Genomic DNA, 21,451 nt, shown 5'->3' on the forward strand with positions numbered 1-21,451 from the left:
GCCAAATGAAAGATAAAATAAAAATCAGTACTGAGACTGAGGCGGAAGGGCTGCTTCTGTATACATAAGACACACACATTTCTGGTATCCTCAACAATAGATGCCCTGCCCAACAAAGCACGGATGGGGAGATGTGCTCATTAACTGCTAACTTCAGACCTCTTAGGTTTCTTCTATTTGAGCTGTCACTCAAAGTGGCCTTATTTTTTCCAGTCCTCTTGTGAGTTCTCCTGCTGATGCTTATTTGTTTATCTGAAAGGCCAGACTCTTTGGGATGGGCTCATTAGGAAGACATTTCCTTTCACAAGGGCTGAGAGAATGGCAGGGACACAATATCTCCCACATGCCCCCCTCTTGCCATGCCAACACCACAATAGAAGGCACCCAGTCGAGAGCCAATCAAAACCCAAGTCAGCACAAAATGTCCTCTGCTGGAGCCCAGCTGTGAGAAAGCATAAACATCTTCAAAGCTCTGACCACTCTCTCATCTCTGCCATGTAATCTTCCCCTGACCTTTGCATCCCACAATGATCCCTTCTTCTTTAGATCCATTGAGTAATACAAAACCTTGCAATCAGAGTAATGTAGCCATAGACATTTCCAGTCAAAAGGGACCATAGAGATGATTGAGCCTAAGCATGGCAACACCCCAGCACTTATACCAGCCACTCCCTGATTTCCCATCCATGGCAAATAGCTTTAATCAATCGTGGCACTCTTCCCAGCTCAGCTTGGATGGTGCCTGAGAATTCTTTTCAAAAAAACACTCTGGGCAGAAGAGAAAAGTAACTCTCCCATTCAGGATAAAAGGCATAGAGGGGCTAGAAAAGAAGCCCCCTGCTTGCCATTCTAATGCTTTTTCTGCCACTATATCTTTATTGATGGTGTACTCTTTTATGGTCATCTCATCTGAATAAGACCTAACATCAATGGATGATTTTCAGCTTCCTGAGGGTGGAGCCTGGGTCATTTGTTAATCTCCTGGGGATGCATCATGCTGAGTAGTATGCATGCTGCTTAGAGACAAGAGAAGTGAATAATAGACTCCAGATCCTAAGTATAATAAAGGGGACACTTGAAAATCTCAGAAAGGATTTATAGGAACCATCTTGGGTTAAGTAATCATGTGTTATACAACCATCCTCTGGATGAAATACATTAGAGAGCCACTGAGGCATTCAGAATATTTCTCAGTGCCTACTGGATCCCATGCAAGAGTAATCAGTTATAATAAGTCCAAAATGCTCTTATATGAGCTAGTTTCTCACCTACAATGGCAATTTCTCAAGTTTTTCACCAAAGTAGCCAAAAAGGAGAGAAGAATGATGTCAGAGATGTCCCCTAGAGATCTGAGGCATAGCTCCAAGCAAACCACAGGAAGTAAGACATAACTTTGAAATACCACGTTTTATCTTGAAAACTCATGCGAGTTTGGATTCTCCTTCAAAATATAGCAATGTTTATTTTAATAAAAAATGCTCTCTCCCAAATTTTTAAGTTGATTCGATGCCATGGGGAAGTACCATATTTTCCCCAGGGCTTCATATACTCCTTAGCCCCCCAGAGGTCAGGAAAAATTGATCATGGGACAAATCTAGCATAGCATCTGTTTTGGCCTGTGAGCTAAGAATGGTTCTAATAATTTTAAATTGCTGAAAAAATATACAAAGAATATTTAGTGACACATGAAAATTATGAAATTCACATTTTAATCTCCAAAAATGACATTTCATTGAAACTTATTTATGTACTGTCTATCGTTGTTTCCATGATACAATGGTAGAACTGAGTAGTTGCATCAGAAATAAAGACTAAAATACTTACTAGCCCTTTACAAAAAAAATTTCCCATCTCTGTCTTGGTCTATTACAGGCTACTCCAGGACCATACATGTTCTCATTATGGGAAGATGCACTACGTAAATCTCAAGTAGGGGGACTTTTTGCCCTTCAGGACACTTTTGGCAATGCCTGGAGACATTTTTTATTGTAACAAATGGAGAGGAGAATGTTGCTGCTCACATCTTATAATGAGTAGAGGCTAGGATGCTACTGAAAATCCTTCAGTGTTAGGGTAGCCCCCACAACAAAGACTTATCCAATTTAATTAAACGTCAATAGTCCTGAGGTTGGAAACTCTGATATATCATTTCTTTCCTTATCTCAATTAAAGTCCACAGATGGACTTCTGATATTAGTAAATCAGAAGGAATTACTCAATCAGGCCTGAGAGACAGATACTACATAAATATATATGAAGGATGAGGGTTACTTCTCTTTTTATTTAACTATAGGAATACTAATACATAGGTAATAATAAGAAGAATAATTAGTTTTTATTAAGCACTTATTTATGTGCCAGGCATTAGGCTAAGTATTTTACATTTATCCTCTCATTTAGTAATCATTTCACCCTAACCCTGTTGGTGTGGATGAGGAAAAGATCCAGAGAAGTTAAGTTGCCAAAGGTTAGAAAGCTACCAAGTTATAAGGCAGTGATTTGTACCTAAGAAGTCTGACACCAGAAATTTAGCTTTTTACCATGAAACCGTGAACTTTCTGGAATACTCATTAACTCTTTAGTTCAGTGCTTTGATGTGGGCAAAGAACTTAATCTGTCCATCCTGCAACCCCATTATTATGAACAAGAAAATAACTGCTACCCTCAAAGCTTAGGTTTCAAGACTCTGTCCTTAGCAGAGATTTGTTTTGCTACAAAACTGCTTGGTAAATTCAAATGCATTGAACCATATAGAAGCTGGTAAGTCTAGAAAACTCTGTAATAACTGTATGATCCATGTTCTAGAGGCTCCTTATAGGAAATACAAGACCTACTGAGATGTTACAGCCAATTAGCATCTAAATAGGTTTCTTATTTCTCTCCTAGATATAATCAGAATTGAATAATTATTATTAAAGAAATAACTTCGAAAGAGATAGTAGATAGTTATTTGAAGTAATGAATCTCAAAGACAGGATATTGCTCCCAATTTTGGCAAGCCTTGCTTAGAAGAAAAATGGCAAATACATATTTTTTACATGAATCAGTGTGGTTTGTCTGATAGGTTATGTTAACAGTTGAGTGAGAGTGTGAACTCCAGAAAAAGATCATCTGGGTTCAAATCCAACTTTGCCTACTTTTAATAACCAGTTAGGCTGCCCTGAGCCAATTACCTAATATTAGTCTTAGGTTTATAAAACCTGAACTCTAGTCCCGGGTCTGACACAAACCCATCATTTGTGACCTTGGGCAAGTTGGATCACTTTTCTGGGTCTCTGTTTTCCCAGTTGTAAAAAGGGAATAATGGCACCTCCCTTATATATCTCCTTAAGTTTATGTGGTATAAAGAAGTTAATATATACACAAAAAAGGTTGTTAGTAGTAATGGCTACTCACAAAATTCTTTACCATTCAATCCCTGCAGTCGGAAAAGTAGGCCATATACAAAAAGCAAATAATATACTGAGCCAAGCAAGCAGCACACACTGTTGCCAACAGCCTCAATAAGGAAGTATCAAGCAAACATGAAAATGCAACAAAATACAGAATGAGGGTCAATGTTATCAACATTTTGTATCTGGGATGCTCCAGGCTCAGCTGGAGCATGCCAGCTGGCTCTCTCTCTGCCTGACACAGCTGCTTTTAAGCAGCTGGCCTTGACTGCCACAACAGGTAGGTTGGAAAGGATACCTGTTGTTTTGACACCTAGAATAGAGCGTGGTTCCACAGAATATAGTGGCTCTTGAAATAAAGGTTCATAGTTCTTATTTGTCCTAAGATACTGGATTGCATCCAATGACTATTGCCTGGCAGATCTGAGGCTGCCTACCCATGGTTGGTTTTATAAACAATGTTGTTTACATAACTACTGAACTGAAACATAGACCCTTAGGGGAAATAAATTAGTAGGAATGATGTGCTTGCAAATCTGGGCATTATTTCACAACTTCATCAGATTCAGAAGCAAAATATTTACTGACTACCTACTATGTTCTCAGTGCCTTATCAGGTGATAAAGATGTGGCCCCTGTCCTCTATGAGCTTATAGTCTAGTTGAGAGACATGTGTCTTTTACTTGAAATTATAATGTGATTGAACAAAAAGCAATATAGCCAACAAGCAGCACAGAACCTCGTAACAGGGGAGTCAACAGTGATGTGGGTAGCTGTGACATTCATAATGGATGTGGGGTTTCAGTAAAGCCTTGAAGGCATTAAAAACTGACAGGGAAGGGCATTCCAGAGTGTGAACAAAAGTGTAGACATGAGAACATATGTGGAAAAGATTCTCTGAGAAAAGCATTTTGGGGCTTGAATGCAAAGTTCTTCACTTCAGAGTTGGGATATGAATTTTACCATGAAGGCAAGAAAAAGTCAGAAAAGATGTGAAAGGTAGAGAGCTTTAGGCAAATGGAGAAGCATGAAGGGGGACCCATCTTGAATAGTCCAAGTGCACGGTAGTGAGGGCCAAGACAAAGGTGGTAGCTATAGAAATGTGAAGAAAAGGATGTATATTGCAATTACAGAAAACTCCATAGGACTTTGTAAGTGAAGACTTACTGGAACCCAAGGAGAGAAAGGAATCAAGATAGTGTTATAATAAGAGCTTAATGATGATAGCATCATTAATCTTCTGACTCAGTAAAAACCATCTGAATCAGTCAACTGCTTCTGATGATATTTTGATAAACTAGATCAGTGTTTCTCATGCTTTAACACATGTACAAATTACCGGGGGACCTTGTTAAAACAGATTTTTAATTCAGTAGGTTTGAGGTAGAGCCTGAGACTCTGCATTTCTAACAAGTTCCCAGGTGACACCAATGCTGTTGGTCTGTGAATCACACTTTCATTAGCAAAAGGCTAGAATTTCTCTTTCTTATTTTCATGGCAAACATCAACAACTATATTAGAATTTTAAAATAAAGTAGACTGACTATAGAGAACAAACAGATGGTTACCAGAGGGGAGGTGGGTGGGGGGTTGGGTGAAATAGATGATGGGGATGAAGGAGTACATTTGTGATGAGACATCACTTCACATCCACGAGAATGGCTATCATCAAAAAGACATTAACATGTGTTAGTAAGGATGTGGAGAAGTTGAGGCCCTATATATACCTGGTGGAGATGTAAAATAGTGCAGCCACAGTGGAAATAATTTGTTCCTCAAAAAGTTAAACACAGAGTTACTGTGTAACACAGTAATTCTACTACTGGGTACATAGCCAAAAAGAGAAAGAAAAGAAAGAAAGAAGAAAAGAAAGGAAAGGAAAGGAAAGGAAAGGAAAGAAAGAAAAGAAAAGAAGAAAAGAAAAGAAAAGAAAAGAAAGAAAAGAAAAGAAAAGAAAGAAAAGAAAAGAAAAGAAAAGAAAGAAAAGATGTGCCCACATGAGAATTTGTATAGGAATGTTCATAGCAACATGAGTCATAATAGCCAAAAAAGTGGAAACAACCCAAATATCTGTCAACTGAGGAATGGATAAACAAAATGTGGTATATCCATATAATGGAATATTATCTGGTCATAAAAAGAAACTAAGTCCTGATACATGCTACATTATGGATAAATCTTGAAAATATTATGCTAAATTAGAAAAGTCAGTCACAAAAGAGTACATTATTATATGATATCATTTGTATGAAAAGTCTAGAAAAGGAAAATCTATAGAGACAAAATATAGATTAGCATTTGCTTAGGATTGAGAGCATGGAAGGACAATAGGGAATGACAGCTAATGGGTACAGGGCTTCTTTTTTGTTAAAAGTGGTATGTTCTAAAATTAGATTATGATGACAGATACATAAATCTGTGAATATAACACAGGACATTAAATTCAACACTTAAATGGGTGAATTGTATGGTGTGTGACTAATGTCTTAAGAAAGCTACAGCCATAGAAACTGAAATGACTGAGAGACTTTTTATTTCTATTTGAAGGAAATATTTTTGCTGTTTTATTCTTTTGGGAGAGGGGATAGTTGCTTAGAAATCCAGATATATTGAAGTAGCTTTCCTTGTTTAGTGTAGATTTTTGTTTGGGGGTAGCTTTGGAAGAATAATGACATGAAAGATCAAAGGGAATTCTACTGGCAGAAAAAAATATGTTAAATTAGATCATGTGATAAGAATACCTGAATAGCCAGCCAAAAGACTTCCTTATATGACTACAAGTATTAGATTAGGCTGCCAGAGAAGTACTGCCTGAAACTAAAATGGAGAATGTCTGTAGATGAATAATGGCTCTACATCTTTAAAAATAAATCCTCTCAGCAGTAGTTTATCAATGGGGGACTGGGGAATTTCCATATCCTCAAAGTTCTGATGCAGAAAAAAAGAGAATGGAAATTGTAATATTGAGTATATCAGGTTGTATAAGAATTAAATGAGATTATGTCTGTGAAGATCTTTGGGTAAAGGGAGTGTTCAGGTAATGGCAGTTTGATGGTAGTGATAAACCTGAAATGAGAGACAAGCTATTCACTGGATAATTTATTATTAACCTATATTTTTCTAATGTACTCATTTCTATACAATACACATCCATGGCAATATGGGGAGGCTAAGATATTTTACCTGTTGATTCAAAGTGGTGCTAGGCAAACATGGCCACTGTGTTCTCCTCTTCTCCCATTTCTCTTTTGTTTTTTTCCATCCTGACAATCTACTTTCCATTGTTGACATATCTTTCCATGAGGCATCAGAATGGTATTTTTGCCATGCTAAGCCTTAGCATGCAGTCACCATGTGAAGAAGCACGGGCCATGTGGGGAGCCATGTGTCAGTGTTCCAGCTGACAGCTCCAGCAAAGCCTTTATGAAAGTGAGTGAGCTTTCGGAAGATTTCAGCCTCCAGTTTTTAAGTATTCCAGCTGAGATCTTAGACACTGTGCTGTCTGAATCCCTGACTCACAGAACCATAAGAGATAATAAATAATTATTGTTGTTGTAAGCCACTAAGTTTTGGAGTATTTGTTATGTAGCTTTGATAACTAATACACAAAATTTGCCTGATTCCAAACCCATGTGTTTAATCACTATGCTGTGTTGCTGTGTAACAACAACAACAACAACAACAACAAAACAAAAACAAGGACATTTCTGGTCAGAATTGGGGTCCCTATGAAGACTTCCCTACTGGTAAAGGCAGCATTGTTTGAAGACTCCAGGGTATAGTCCCCATGACTCCATATTTATCCTGACAAACAGATACCACTCCAATAACAGCATATAGGGCAGTCTCTCAAGGATTTAGTTGCCCTGATGCAGGCACCTTGAACCTAGTCATCTCTGAAGTATTAACAAGGTTGAAACTCCAGACTCGGTGAAGGTGAGGAGTCTAATCTGTGCAGAGGTCACATGCTGATCTTGGCATACTCTCAATCAGTCGGTATCGTTTATATACAAAATAGCTCCTTAGTTTAATTGTTCAAAAACCAGCAGCCTAAATTTCTATGTGTAAAAGCAATGTACATTGCACTGTATAAATATAAAATCTTATTAATTAGCATTTAGTGTCCTCAACAGTGCTATTTATATCTTTTTTAAAATCTTTTGTCTCTGAGACCCAAGACACTAATGGAAAAAGACCAATTTGAGATGAAAGAGTCTTTTTAAAATCCTGGCTTTCTGTTCCCCCTGAAGGGGAGAAAAAGGGGGGGAAAGGAGAAAAATGAGTGAGGGGTAGTAAGAATGGACTTCTTTGATGCCATGTTCCTCCTTTAAGATGGACTAACTGCACATCCCTGAGAAGAGAATGTTTTGATCTGCTCCACAACCAATATTATACGTATTTGATGGAAACAGTAGACTGGCAGTGGTCAGTGGAAACAGCAGAGAACAATGACAAGTTATGGTTTTGTGTTATTTCATTTTTCCCCCAAACTATTTAAACTCTCTGAGGCAGACTAACCTGACTTCCTCATTCTATGTTCTATCCTTCATCCTACTTGCTATAAGGAAAAGAAAGGTTTGTAAGGGAGCAAAAACAGCTGCATTTTAATGCTTGGAGAACAAAACAATTGGTACCTTTCATATCTCTGAAGGCTAAGCTCCATTATCTCACGTCAGAATTGGAGCATGGGGGTAGAAAATCAGCTCTCAGAGGGCACAAAGCCAATGCTCCCTTCATGACTGACTTAAAAGGGAAAAGGCAAACTTCTGCTTTTAGGGAGAAAAGAAAAAAATAAGCAAGCAAAGTTCCAACTCATTGTATTTTTTAATATAGTTTGGAAAGCACTCTTTTAAGGAAGTATAAATGGAGAAGTGTACAAATGACGAAATTGGAAGTCCTGGGTTTGAGTCCCAGGCTATGTGACCAACCATTGGACCCTAAGATCTTTTCATCCTATTTCCTCACCTCAGTTGCCTGAGTCAAGTGAAGATTCATGCCTTCACTCACACACTCACTCACTTATTTACTTATTTGTTGAGTGAGCAATCAAGCTCCACATGCAATCTTTGCCTTCAACAAACTCACAATTCAAAATATTTCCCTCATCTCATCACAGGGTTGTTCTGAGAATCCAGTAGACTTTGAAGACATGCATGAATTTCAAATCAACAGAGCAAAGTAAAAAACTCTTATTAAAAAGGACCATACTTGAAAATGCACCTTGCAAGACCTAATCTTAGGCATTTTGCAAGACTAATACAGAGGTCACAGATTCTTCTTCCCCATCTAAAGCCAAAAGAGGTCTTTTAATTGGACATAGCATTGTAATGGGTCAGGCTTGTCCTTCTCAAGTGTCCTTCCTGAGTCTCAAGTCCTGCAACTTCCTTGCATGTATCCTGGCCACAGTGGGTGTAAATGGCTTGCCAAATCGTTTGGAGCATAGTTCTCTCTGTTATTCCCCTGCTTATAAGCATTCAATGTTTCCTCTCTTCCTGTAAAACCAAGCCTATACTCAACTTGGCCCTCAAACTCCCACCCTGAGGCAGGTGTCTGCCCTCATCTGCATTTATGTATCAATTGGCCTATTTACCATTTGTAGTCATTACTTGTGTCTCCTGTCTGTGTTTTCATTCATGCAATTTCTTCTATTGGAATACCCTTTGATGCCAAACCCCCACCTACACATTTTCTTTCAAGGTCAAGCTCAAATGTTGAACCTTTCACCTATCCTCACACTGCTCCTGAATGCACTTTTGGTGAAAGTGATTGCCCCTCCTTTGAACCACAATAGTACTTTGCATATACCTCTTTCTTGGCTGATAATAATCATGATAATAAGAATAATAGCAGCTAGCCTATATTGAGACTTACAATGTTCCAGGTATCATGACATATAAATGCTTTACATAAATTATCTCTTCAATTCTTACAAATACTGTAAGCCAGGATAACATTTTATCCCATTTCACGGAGGAAACTGAAGCTTAATAAGGTTAAGTCAATGGAGTTGATTTCCCATAGTGTACCTGGCAATTACATGGATGGCTTTAGCATCAGAGCCATCTGAGTTAGAGTCCAGGCTGTACAAGTTACCAGCTTCATGACCTTTGCTACCTAACTTCTCAGTGTAATCCTCAGTTTCCTTATTGGTAAAAAAAAAAAAAAAAAAAAAAAAAAAAAAAGGATAGTTTAAGTTTATTGTAATGACTGCATACGATGATACATGTAAAACTCAGAGCAAGATGCTGAGGGCAGAGAAGGTATTGGAGAGAAAATGGCTATCATGAGCCCCCAACTAAAAAGTCTGCTTGAGGGCCAGAATCTGATGTCTTTGTGAACTCTTCTTCTCTACATGTTTAATACATATCAGCTGGATAAATCAAGGCCATTTGAAGAATTTTTGAGTCCAAGGCTGTCCTGAAGACATGTATCATGGAGAAAAGTGCATCATTGGGGAGAAAGAAGTTATATCAATAGAGTAACTAACCCCAAATCCCTGTTCCTTGGTCTTAAATTCACCCTTCTTATTTTGCTGAGGAATGCACTGCCTCAAACTTGGCCTGGTTACTGTCCTCTCCATATATCCAGGCCTTTGATATTCCACTGCTTTGGCTTAATTACTTTCATGGAAGCTTCTTCAGAACTCCACTTAGTGGTACATAATTTCCCAGCTAAATATTGGGAAGCTATAAGACCTAAGGCCCACAGCTTATGCCCAAAGCCTTTATGGTACTTTCCAAATCACTGGTCTAGGGGAGAGTCATTAGTGATCAGTACAAGGGAGGCAATGAGGGTATAAGGGCTGAGGATGCAGGGTAAGGCCAGGCCCTTTACAGGCTCATAGAGCTTGTGAAGGCTTTGGGGCTTTATCCCAAGGACTTTGGAAAGTTACTCAAGATTTTAAGCAAGAGAAGTTGAAGTAATTTACCCATGTCCAGTGAGCTTCTGGTAGCAAAACTAGATTGAAAATCTGGTCTCCTGTTCTAATTTGCCACACCTTGATAAACATCCTTCTTGGCACCCCTCCTCCCAGGTGCAGACATTAATGAGCAAAAATGAGAACAAGTGGATAGAAACCTTCATGTACTGTATTTGTGCCTCTGTAGGAATCAGGGCAATACTGTATGATGGGTCCTTGGAGGGCCTGAAATTGGTGTCTGAGCCAGACCTCCAAAGGGTTGGGGGCCCTGGAGAAAGCTTGCATTATGTTGCCTGGAAAATGCAGGATGAAGAAACAGAGCTTGGACATTAAACCCACTGCCAATGAACAGGGTTACTGAAACTCTGAAAAGAGAAAGAGGACTGGTAATGCCACTTAGTGGAAGACTAGACTATGGTGGCGGTGGCCCCTCAACCCTTATCCAGTGCCTGTATTACTAAACCAGGCTGCCCTGTCAACTGGCAGAATTAATATTCTATTTGAGAAGTCAAGCTGCAGAGATTAAGGAGATGGACAGATATAAAAGGAAGCAGCAAGAAGATCAGTGGTTCTTAACCATTTTGGGAAGCTAACAGTAGCTACGAACTATCTCGCCAGAAAAAAAAAAAAATATATATATATATATATACACTCAGTAATTCTGCATGGACCCACTTTCAATAGTATTTACCCAAGATAAATTAAGAACTATATGTGAAAAATCTATACATGAATATTTATAATAGCTTCATTCATAAATACTCCAAATTGAATACAACCTAAAAGTCCATCAGCTGGAATGGATAAACAAATTGTGGTACATCCATACAACAGAATATTTGTTTGGCTATAAAAAGGAACAAACTAGTAATACATCAAAACACATGAATGAATCTCAGAAGCATTGTGCTAAGTGAAAGAAGCAGATTAAAAAGGCTATGTCCTGCATGACTCCATTTATGCCATTCTGGAAAAGATTAAATTACAGGAAGAGAAAACAGACCAGTGGTTGTCAGGCTGGGGCTGGGGAAAGAATTGCCTACAAAAGTGCTTAAGGGAACTTTCTAGAGTAATTAAAATATTCTGTATCTTGATTATAGTGGTGGTTACATGAGTATATACATTGATCAAAATCCATAGGACTGTACCACTAATAGGGATGACTTTTAGTTACACAGATTATACTGAAATAAATCTAATTTTAGAGATATTATCTATAGGGTTATGGAGACTACACTGAACCATCTTCAGACCTCAGGAAATGAACATTTGCTCTAGGGTCAAACAAATTTTGAAGTGGAAAGGCTTCCCCAAACATGGAGATCACACCTGCTTATATAAAAGATAGGAAAAGTGAGAAGCAAGAAAATACAACGCAATGTCCGGGATCACATCTCTTACTAGGGATGTTCATTCTTGCAACCAATATTAGTGGCACCCTTACTGCATTCTAAACACTATGCTGGATTGAATACCTAACTGAGTATCCAGGCAAATAACAAAAATAAGGCTTACTGCCTTGAAAATCTGGGAATTTAACTCAGGTCTTTGACTCTGTAGTGTATCCCCAATGGACTACAAGGGCTCCAGGGAATATTTAGTTCCCAGATCTTGCTGTAGCACTAGACTGAGAGCCAGGAGAGTTGTATATGGATTAAGTGAGCAGCACAGAAGAATGAACTTTTGAGACATCAGCTGATCTCTGACCCTCCTCTCTCTTCCCCACATGTAGATGGGGAAATAGGTAAATTCCTCAAAGAATCAATGTCAGCTCTCACACTATGCTAAGATCAAGAATTTCCCCAGAAGCATGGACAAGTACAACATTAAAATCCCTCCAAAATGGTAGCTATGAGGAGGAGTTGCATAATAACAGTACAATGAAGGAGAGCAGAACAGGTTTGAGGATCAGATGGACCTGGATTCAAACCCTGGCCTGGTACTGCCCATGTCACTATGGGCAAGACGCTCAATAGGATTAAGACTCAAGTTCTTTATGTAAAATGAGAAAAACAATGATCCCTATGCCTCCCAGGGTTGGTGTGAGGGCTGAAAGGATAATGCAAGTGCTGACAGATGATCACCTCTTACCTAATGGCAGTGACTGCTGCTCTAAATGCCATCATCATCAATATCATCATTTCAGTTTCCACATGTATTCTCTGTATCACTTGAAAGATTCTTCCTGGCCAAAAAGGCCTGGTTGTTACTTAGTCACCAGACAAATTCCAGCCTCTTTCCCTTTGGATCAAATCATTTGACATTCAGCAGGGAAAGAGTTATTGAGTGGCTGAAGTGTACACCTGAGTCCCCTTCAGCAGACTGTCAGGCTGGCAGAAACACCAGCTTGGACAGGCCAATTCACATGCACAGAAGCCTCCAGATAGGTCTCCGCACCCACAGATCAATCAATCGCTTCCTGCCCTGGGCTCCCTGTGGTGCCAGGCTTGCACCCAGGTGCCTTTCTGGTCCTCCTTCACCCTTCTGTTGTAATGCTGAGTCTCCATGGAAGAGCATAGGGAAGCAGGAGCATGCCTGCTGGGAGAAGGGTTTATACAACAGTACATCACAATTCCTTCAGGACAGCAGTAGCGGTGAAAGCATATTCAATATTAAACATTATAAATTATTAACCATTTATGTATACCTATTGTTTTATGGTACAGACTTCCAAAAATAATGTGCCTCAAAATTTTTCTGCATTAATAGGGACATGTAGAAATGAAATTTGCTCTCTGTATTAAGTGATACTCAATGAGGAGCATCCTCCAAATGTGTATCCAAATCTACTGGGGGGTGGGCTGTAGGGTGGGAAGCTTTTCTGATAATCCAAAGGAGTAATCATTAATTCTTCTCTTAAAAGTTGCAAAACATTGCTGTAGTTAGACCTCAAAATCTAAAGACTGAGAGAAGTTTTACCCTATTTCACACTCTCCTATAATAAGCATTGGTCTGTGCTAAACAAATGGCTACATCATTGAAAACCAGGAGTTCCACACTGAATGTCCTGGCAGCAAAGGGATCATGCATGATCTCTGTCATGATTTAACAAATGGAGAGGTTCCTTCCAAACTCAGTGGGAGCCTGGCACAGTCCTGGTTTCAGCTGGTTCCTGGGAGGCAGCATTTGATTCAAAAGAAAATAGCCATGATACTAGCACATGGGAAAGGAAGGACATTTACCTCCATACCATATTTCTCTACATCTGGCCCTCCACCTGCATCAAAATCACTTGGATGAGTTTTCTTAAAAATGCCAATTCCTAGTTTCTACTGTAGACCTACTCACTTAGAAGCTGTAGGAGTAGGGACTGGAAAAATAGAGGCACAAGGGATTCTGACCCACATCGTGTCTTGATAGTATTTTGAGATACATGGATCTAGAAGATTGAATCCACCATGGTAGCATTTTCATCTCAGAGAAATGGTCAGCCTGAAAGAAATCTTTTGGCCCCAGGAAGTGTAGCAGCTTCAACCCTGTAAATTCTGACTTCAAATTAAATTGTTCAGAGAGTTACCGACTTGGCTCACTCATATAACCAGGCAATTAGACCTGACCGACTACTTCATTCTCACCTGAAATAGAGGCTGCCACATGACTTAGAACTCAATCAAACAAAGAAATTCTTAGAGTTTTAGACACAAAGACAGATGGAACTCTTTTTCTCAGGGTATTGGCTCTTCCATTTCATAGTTTTATCATTTTGAGTGATAACCCAAAAGGATAGGTAAGAATCTGTTTTCTAATCTCCACCCCACCTACCACAACAAAAGATAGGAATCACTAGGGTAGAATAATGTTCTGTTACTATTCTAACATTCTAATGTTCTGGGTCTTTTTTTAGTCAGGAAGGCATAAGGGAATGTAAATGAGGACCTTGATATAGAAATATACTCGACACTACTATCATTTATGTTTTTAAAAGTAAATTCTTAAAAACAATAAATTCTTCCTAGCTTAAATACTTAACTATTGTAAGTAAAGCATTATTTTGGCACCCTTTTAAACCTATGTGCAAGAACATACTAGAGGATCTCTAAGGTTTTACTATGCAAAATGTGGTCTCAGGACCAGCAGCCTTGGTTTGTAAGAAATGCTGGATATCAGGCTACCCCCAGGCCTACTGAATTAGAACCTGCCTTTAAAACATGATTCTCAGGTGATTCATAGGCATAATAACATTTGAGAAGAACTTCTCTATGATACTGGTTCTCAAATATGTAAGCATACTGGAATTATCTAGGGAATTAAGAAACAATACTGATGGTTGGGCCCTACCTTAGAAATTCATTCTTAAGTGGCATTGGGTACAGCCAGGGAATAGGGATTTATGGAAGCTTATTAGTTGATTCTGATGTGTAGCAGTGTTTGGAAATCCCTGCTGTAAGAAAGCTCTGCAGCTCCCAAACTCTATGGGTCTGTAAACCTGTCAAGAAGAGCAAAAAGAAGCCACTAATTCAAATACATTCAGGAACCAAGCAAACAATATAAATGAATGACAAACCGGTGTGGACAGTGGCAAACTGGAGAGCATAGACATTGTGCAAAGGAGGTGGTCAACACTCAGTCTTTTAGTGTTACCTTTAGAGTCCATTGCTACCAAATATTCTGATGTTTTTGTCTTAAGAACCTGGAAATCCAAATTTTTATGTGAACTCTCATTTTTTATGGTAAATCTAGTTCACAAACTCACTTTTCATTTCTTTTTGAAAAAAAAAATGTACTCCATAGACTTTGACAAAGAGAAAACAGATCTACATGTAGAAATAGTACAAGCCCCACCCCACAAAACACAAGCAGAAATTCCAAAGAATAATTTATTGTGAAAGGAGCACACAACAGCTTCAGTGATGATGAGGTGGGCTCTCTTTACTGTGTTGCCTGAAGGAATTGGGATGGCTGCAGTTCTTCCTCTTTCAAAGAGGAAACGGATACTTTCAAATATATCATGATCATGGAAAGGCAATCCTATTGGCATGACTGCAGCCAGGTCCTGGAGAATTATGCTCTCCCAAAAAGTGAAAGGAATAGAGTGTGCAGAGGATACTGTGAAGTATGAACGCAGAGAGGCCAAGAAGGGGTATGGAGTGCAGGAAGGGGATGGGCTATGAAAGCAAGGTGGTTGGTGTAATCTTCATGAGACAAGAGCATACATGGTTATATGAATAATGTAAAGACTCCACTCCTGGGAGAAGGAGGCTTCTGAAGGTGATTTACAGTTCTGATGGCTGGGCCAATCCATTTCAGATGTTGGAGGAGACGTCTGGCTGTATTTACATGGGTATCTGTTTCCTTACCCCAATAGAAATCCCATCCAACCCAGCTAGGGCCTCTAAGGGCTGCTGGGATATGTAGCCATAGGTGTAAAAAGAGAGGGAGTAGCCACATTAAGGATGTAGTTTGTAGCAAAGGTCAAGAGAAAAGAAAAAGTCCTTTAGGATCATAGGCTTGATTACTAAGGGAAAAAAAAATGCAAAGAGACTTGATTTTGTCCAAGTGAGTCTTATCATTCTAACTTTCACCTATGTCTCTCTGGTGAGACTAGAAGCTATATGAGGACAAATCAAATCAATACATTCATTAACTACACATGACTGAGCAAGGCTAATATAGTGTAGGGACAGCAAGAACAAATATTATGTCTTCTACTTGTGCATATCCCCTATAGAGTCTATTAAAGGGCTGGAGACAGAATAAAATGTAATAAACACTTAACATTACTCTTGGGCCAATTGTGAATACAAACTTAGAAAACCATAGTGCCCTAAAGCAGGCATTTCAAAGCATAGTCCTTAGATTAGCAACATTAACATCACTTGAGAGCTTTTTAGGAATATAAATTCTTGGGTTTCCCCCACCCAAGCCCTACTGAATCAGAACCTATGGAGGCAGGGTCTAGCAATCTGTGCTTTCATAAGCCTTCCAGATGATTCTAAGACAGACCCTATATTATCAGTTAATTTTCACAAAACCTATGGAGGTAGACGAGTAGAATTTACAATCCTCATCCTAGAGATGAGGAAACAGTTGATGTCATACAGCCAAGGTCAGACTGTGAGTAGCAAAACAAAGACACCAGGCTTTCATTACTTTGATCTAGAGGACAGAAATTTAAATTTCTTAGCAATAATTGATTTGGGTTCAGTCATAAATAAATATGCTTATTTTTTCCCATCCTAACAACTGTATCAGCCCGTTAGAAGGAGCTCAAAACTCGTAGTACCAATTCAGCCATCCAGTTGAGCCCTTAACTTTTTTATCTTAGTGCTTCTAAGATTACCTTCCCTTAACAAATTCTTTTTTATATTTTAAAGCTCACCCTAATGACTGCCTCCAATGTGAAGTCTCCCTCCACTCAGCTCTAGCAAGGATGCGGCAACTCTGTTTCAATTACACAGCTCACTCCTCAGTCTTCCAGTCCAGCTGCTTTTCCATGTCTGCTCTCCACAGCCGACTGTTAACTCTTTGGGGGCAATGAACATATCTTATTATCTCTACATACCCATAACACCTGTCATAGAGTAATACTTCAGAGCTGGAAAGGAACAAAGAAATACAACAGATGCCAACTCCTTTAATCATGGAGTCTGAACTCTCTTGTGTTCTAGGCTATGATAGATAACTACATACCTCGTGTTGTTTTAATACTTGATACAATCTCATAAGCTACATATTTTTATTTTTAATTTTAAAGACTGGAAAATTGGGACTTAAAAGAAGTTGAAGAAATTATCCAATTTCATACAGCCAGTAAGTGGCAGAGTTGAAATTCTTGATGAGTGTATTTTGCTGCCCCTCTACTTATTTAATGTCTAGAAAACCAAAGCCCCAACAGAGAACAGAATTTTCTTAGTCACTCACAGAGAGAATAAAGCCAGGTCTAGAATGCAGAGTAGACTTCAGTTTGCTTTACCAACCACCCCAGTTTCCTTACCTTGAGCATCATAGCAGGGGAAGAAAAAATATTTTTGGAATTTCTCGATCACTTGGGACAGTCATTGTCATTCTACAAGTGAATGGCCTGGCAAATTTTTGAAAAGAAGTTGGATGTGTTTTCTTTTCCAAAGATACCAGTCCATCATTTGGCCAGTTTAGCTCACTTTTTGGATGCTGACTTGCTCTGAGTTCTCTTGAACTCTTCCTTTCTGATCTCAGACCTCCAACAAACTATTTTCACCTTGAACTTCCTCAAGTCTGTGGGACTTTCCTCTGATCCTCCAATCTGATTCTGTTACTATTTCTGGGCAGGCATTAGATTTCTCAGAGTTAATCTGATGGCTATTTCCTGGTGAAAATTCAGTGGTGATTGCTAACCTCTGTTCTTGGAGGTGGCAGGAAAATCTCAAGGACCCACAAGTAATAAAGTACTGGTATTATGTAGAGCTCAATTTCAAACGTGAAAATAAACTCAGTGAGTCTGATCACTCATACATCATAGTACTGGTCACGTCTGTTATTGAACAGTGATGGGGCCATTGATGTATACGACTGCAGGTATCCAACCAGGTTGAGGGATGGGAACTCATTTTTCTGCCTAACTAAATGCTAACTCAAAGTTCTTCAGAACTGTTTATTACCTAAATATCCTACTTTTGAGCCTCAGTAAGTTGTATGCTGTTTACTCAAGACCATTGTTTTAAAAATATAGAGATGTTTTAGGGGTGCCTGGATGTCTCAGTCAGTTGAGCATCTACCTTCAGCTCAGGTCATGATCACAGAGTTCTGAAATTGAGCCCTGCATGTGGCTCCCTGCTCACTGAGGAGCCTGCTTCTCCCTTTTCTCCCCACATGTACTCTCTGTCACTATCTCTGTCTCTGTCTCTGTCTCTCTCTCTCTCAAATAAATAAGTAAACTCTTTAAAAATATATACAGATGTTTTAAACACCTAACAATAAGATTCTGTTAAGCACATTAAGATATATTACATCAAGAAGTTCTACACAACCATTTAAATGTGAGTGCGGCTATCTACTTATTGGTATGAAAGATGCTAATAATATAGTCAGTGAATATTGAAGAGTGAAAAATTTTATATACACCAATGATGTCAGTCTAATAAAGTAAAAATTAAAAAAGCAATATATGGATAATATAAAAAGATATATACCAACATATTAACAGGGTTATTTCAGATAACCTTGTGCAATGGTAGGTGTTTTGATTCTCCTTCCCTCTTTTCTTATCTATATTTGATAATTTCCCACATTAAACACGTCACTCGTGTAATTTAAAAAAATACTATTTTTAATCACAATTACACACAAACCTATCTCTCTCTTTCTCCTTCTCTTTCTCTCTCCCTCTCTATCTCTAACCAACAGTCAGCCAAACCATCAGATCTGCTGAAGTTAGAGTGTTGTATAAAAAGTTGCCTGGCAGATAGATTTCTGTAGCTGGAGAAAACCAGTAGAAATTTTAGTCCCAAATCTGTCCCTAACTACTATTGTACCTTTAAATACTGAGACACTTGGCCTCTGGTCTCAGTTTACTTCTAAGTAAAATGGTGATAATACCATTTACCTGGTAGGCCACTGTGAAGAGTAAATGACAGGGTGCCATTTCAGGACTATGTGTCAGAATAAAGAAAAAAATTTAAAAATACACACTATAAACCCTACTTCAGGCCATCCCAGCATAATTCAGGGCTAACAGAAAGTGCTGAGCTAATTCTTATATACCAATTATCATGGCATCTCTTTTTCCTGGACACAAGGGCTTATGTGATGTGACACAGAATGAACTTCATTAATTAAAAGTCATTGCACTTTTAGTGCAGGAGAAGAATAAATACATCTGTCATAGACTAGGGTACTGCTGAGATTACCAACTAGGCCCAGACTGCTTAAGGAGGAGTAAGAACTCATGCAGGTGATGCACATTATACCCTGATTAAAAGCTAAGGGAGAAAAGGAGGTTTGTTTACCAGAGGATAATGCCACAGTAAACTGAGGCATAGGTATGCCAAAAATCCAATAAATTTATATATTATTATTTTAAAGTTTTTATTTATTTATTTGAGAGAGAGAGAGAGAGAGAGGATGCACAGCAGGCAGGAGGGACAAAGGGAGAAGGAGAAGCAGACTTCCTGCTGAGCAGGGAGCTTGGGACCCTGAGATCATGACCTGAGCCAAAGGCAGACACTTAACTGACTGAGCCACTCGGGCACCCCCAAGAAGTTTATATGTTAAAGGGGCTTTAGTGGTAACTGTGCCTGACCTCCATGCAACATAGCCATCCACTCTATACCTCACCCCTGGCCACCTGTGCTTCAGTATCCATGGGGTCCAGGGACTCAGTATTTGACATCTCCACTCCTTCACTCTTTGGATGGTGCAATGATTAACATCTCTTCAGCTTTTACCCCCAATTCTTCTGCAGGTTTGAGCTCTGCCCTATGGAGCCATATAAAAGTCCCACCAGGTTTTCTTTCTAAACTGTGTTATAAGTGATCCGTCATTAGTAATATATCACCAAAGATTCAGCCAACATATCATTTATAAATTAGAGCATATTTTTAGCTTATCCTTCTCTGATTTACTCTTCGATCTACATTCATAAATGTGAGAGAAAAGGGTTGAGCTACAACTCCCAAAGAGAATAAGTACTTGCATCTGTCATGGGAGCTGGGTGGGATTAAGTACTTGCATCTGTCATGGGAGCTGGGTGGGATGAAAGGTTGTTGATTACTGTAGCTACATAGCACTTTATATATTCAGAGTCAGCTATCATTCCTCATCATTACCTAATACTCATTAAGTGCCTGCTATGTCTGGGGTATGAGTTGATGTGGTTCAAAGAAAGAGATGGAAACGTGGGTTATATGGCCATGAGGTTGTTTGTTTTAAGAAGAAATAATCTCAGGAGTGTTTATTCATTGATTAATTGATTCAAAGATTTATCAGACACCACTAAATGCTACGGTTAACACGTAACAATAAAAGAGACAAGTATTTGCCTTCATAGAGGTTACATTCTGGTCTCTGTTTACAAATCTGCCCTTCAGCCACAATAAAAGCTTGGCTTAAAGGATCCTCCTACATTACTAGTCCATGTATTGACTCATTACTTGAACAGACCCACCAGTGAAGGAATATCACAGCTGTGGACTGGGGAAATGAGGTAATTAGGAGTGTCAGCTGTGGGGTCAGACCTGAGCTCAGGGCCGGGCTCTGGTACTTAGGAGCTATGTTTCCTTGGATCACTAACCATGCTGAGTTCTAAATTTCTTCGTCTGTACAATGCTTCCCATACCTGTTTCCCAAGGCTGTGGTCAAGATTGATGAGGTGATGTGTGTAAAGCACTCGGCACAGTGCATTGGTAATTAGTTGTTGCTGTATTACTAGTGTATTATCATAAGCAGAAATGATCATTACATATTATTATTATTGAATTCTTCCCTATGTGGGAAACCTATGAAAAAGGTATCATCTGATAATATTTCTATAATACTTTATAAAATGTAAAGTGCCCAGCACATGATCTCTGTTACAACTAGCCACAATAATCCCTATGACTTCCACTTGTTTGGCTTTTCTCTTTCCTGATGTTCCCTCAGTGATCTCTCCTCTAGACTAGAGTTTATTGCTTCAACTCTTCCTCACTGACGGAAGTCAAAACATGCTTCCACTTTTGTGTATGTCACTCATCTAAGCAACTCATGTTCTACAAATTCATCCTCACATATCAATGACCAAGTTAAATATCTGAGACTTTTTTCATGTTGAAATGTACAGTGATGTTTCAGTAAGTAATCTCATTCTTTGAAACACCTATTGGAAAAAGGACTTTTCCACGTTTTTCTCTTCTCAATAGGAGTTATTCATAAAATTGAATAGATTTCAGGATAATGATGAGGTCACATTTGCCAGTAAGTGGGGACATCATGCATTTAAACAGTGGTCAGCAGACAAAGGTGGGTGGGCCAAATCTGGCTTCTTATTTTATTTTTATAAACCTTTATTAGAAAAAAAAGAAAAAAAACCTTTATTAGATTATAGCTATGTTCATTCATTTGTATATTGTGTACAGCTGCTTTCACTCTCTAGCAGAAGTGAGTAGTTGCAACAGGGACTGCATGGCCCACAAAGCCTAAAATATTTACTATATAACCTTTTACAGAAAAAAAGTTTGCTGACCTC

At 38.8% G+C, this 21,451-nt stretch overlaps 1 protein-coding gene and 1 long non-coding RNA gene across 4 annotated transcripts in view; one reads left to right on the top strand and one right to left on the bottom strand.

Annotated features, from left to right (window-relative positions):
• GRIA1 (glutamate ionotropic receptor AMPA type subunit 1) overlaps positions 1-21,451 on the bottom strand; it is a 307,919-nt gene that overhangs the window by 225,835 nt on the left and 60,633 nt on the right. The gene's annotated exons all lie outside the window — the stretch shown is intronic.
• On the top strand, positions 13,951-17,746 carry LOC112651164 (uncharacterized). Its single transcript, XR_003130650.3, has 2 exons — positions 13,951-14,038; positions 16,626-17,746. It is a non-coding gene; the product is annotated as an uncharacterized LOC112651164 (long non-coding RNA).

The sequence above is a fragment of the Canis lupus genome, chromosome 4 (assembly GCF_003254725.2).
Source record: "Canis lupus dingo isolate Sandy chromosome 4, ASM325472v2, whole genome shotgun sequence".
NCBI lineage: Eukaryota > Metazoa > Chordata > Mammalia > Carnivora > Canidae > Canis > Canis lupus.